Raw genomic sequence first — 2,373 nt, 5'->3', positions numbered from 1 at the left:
TTATTTCCTACTATATTAAAAAAAAACCCTTACTTTCTTACAAAGTAGATACTTACAATTAATTCTAAGTATCAGTTCTCAGGCAGAAGAGTGGTAAGAGCTAAGCAACTAGGGTTGACTTGCCCAGGGTTATACAGCTAGGAAATGTTTGAGGCTGGATTTTAACCTAGGATCTCCCATCTTTGGGCCTGGTGCTCTATGCACTGAGCCAGCTAGCTGGTCCAGAACTATGGCTTAATTAAAATATCTTTAAGCCTGTTCTCCTGAGATTTAGCCACTGCATCTTAGTAGTTGGGAGCACCAAAGCCTAGTAGATGGATTTGACAGGCCCAACTAATAGTAGAAGACAGAGATTGGTAACACAACATCAGTAGAGACATCCAGCTAGATGAAATTAATAGGTATGTAGTATTTGAAGATATCAATTGCCCCAGTCAAGTTATCTATCTATCTATCTATCTATCTATCTATCTATCTATCTATCTATCTATCTGTCTGTCTGTCTGTCTGTCTGTCTGTCTGTCTGTCTGTCTGTCTGTCTCTTCCATGTATATTTCCTTGGTTATAAGTGTTTTCTCCATGTCTCCCTTTGCTCATTGGTAGTATGGTAACTTGTGGGAGTGTGTATTTCATGTGTTTATATGGGGACCTTTTCTTTGTCATATTATTTGCTATGCCATTTCATTAAGTGCCATTTTCTTTGAACCATGTTCTTCCTGTTTGACTATGAATAAAAACATTGATGGGGACTAATGAGCTATGGTTTGGAGAGGATGCTGATCCTTAGAGTGCCTTGAAACTTTTCTAGGTGTTCACTTGTGAGGAAATATCCCAGGGTTAACACATATACCTTGTTATATCACTTCTGCTCTACCTATTGATTATTGAATAGATGTCAATCACTTGAAGTTTAAATCTTAAAGCTCTATATCAATATCATTCAAGATCTTCCAAAGTTTGGCATCACTACATTTTTCCAGATGTACACAATACTGTTCCCTAATGCATACATTATGTACTAATCAAATTCTTTTTTCTTAAAAAAGACCCTTGTTTTCCATTTTTATGCCTTCTCATGTTGTTGCCTCTTTCAGGAATTGTTTCCTTCCTTGTCTTTGTCTATTGCATTACTACCTATCTTTAACATTTACTTAGAGGATCATAGATTTAGAGCTTAAAGGAACTTTAAAGGTTACATGGTCCAACCTTCATTTTGCAGATGAGAAAACTATAGCTAATCAGCAACTGAACAACAATTTGAACCCAAATCTTCTGACTCCAAATCCAGAGTTCTTTCATTATTTGACACTTCCTCACAGTCTCATGAATTGTTCTTTGATGCTCCAATCTATAAGAATATTTTCTGTCAGACTTCATAGCATTTTTCACTTCTATTATACATGTGATGAATCACACTGTATTTTAGTTATTCGTCTATTGTTATGCTTCTCTTCCCTACTAGATTATAAATTCTGGGGAGGTATTATGATTTACCTAAACTCATCAATCTCAGAGATTTACAGTGTTTTGACCATAATAGATGCTTAATAAATGCATTAGGAACGAATTTTTCTGAGATTTTTCTCCAGTTCTCATTTAATCAACAGGTATTGATTCACTATTTACTTTGTACCCAGTATATTGTTAGAAACTAGTGGAGCTACTTTAAAGAGATGTATAAGGCATGGTTCCTACTCACAAGAAGTTTGCAATCTCTTTCCCCTTGTTCTGAGTTCTCGATCCATTTATCTCATTTCTAAAAATTCTTTTCTCCCAGTCTTTCACCTTTGCTTCAAGTGCTTAATCTCTTTCAGTCTCCTGCCCTGTGTAGGTGTCTCAGAATAGCAGTAGTACTAGAAAGCAACATTTGAATTCAGGTTTTCTGACTCCAAATCTAGTACTTAGTACATTAGGTTAGGTCTCATCCATACAGCTATCCATCCATCCTTGAGCTATCTGTTCCCATTTTCTTCTGTCTTCTTTCTCTTCCTAGTTTACTTCTCTTGATCTCTTCTTTAAACCTTCACCTCACTCTCTTCACTTACACAATCTCCATTTCCCCATTCTACTCCCAGGCTGTGTCCTCTAGACCAACCATGGTTTTACATGCATGTATCCATCTCTCCCTCTTATCCTTTCTCTCTGCTTTCAGTCTCAATTCCTCATTTTCTTCTCCCAAACCCTTAGCCTAATTTTCTTCTTTGACTAGAGTTCATTTCTTTTCTTCTTATTTTCCATTTTCGAGTATTTCCCCAGCTCTTGACTCACAATTCGGTTTTTCTGTTTCCCTCTCCCCACCTTTCTCTTCCATCACGGTGGGCGGTCCAGGGCGAGGCCGGGATCCGGGGCGGTTCCCGGGGCTCCGGTTGTGGG

Source organism: Monodelphis domestica, chromosome 2 (assembly GCF_027887165.1).
Source record: "Monodelphis domestica isolate mMonDom1 chromosome 2, mMonDom1.pri, whole genome shotgun sequence".
Lineage (NCBI taxonomy): Eukaryota > Metazoa > Chordata > Mammalia > Didelphimorphia > Didelphidae > Monodelphis > Monodelphis domestica.
This window is presented reverse-complemented; position numbering follows the sequence as displayed.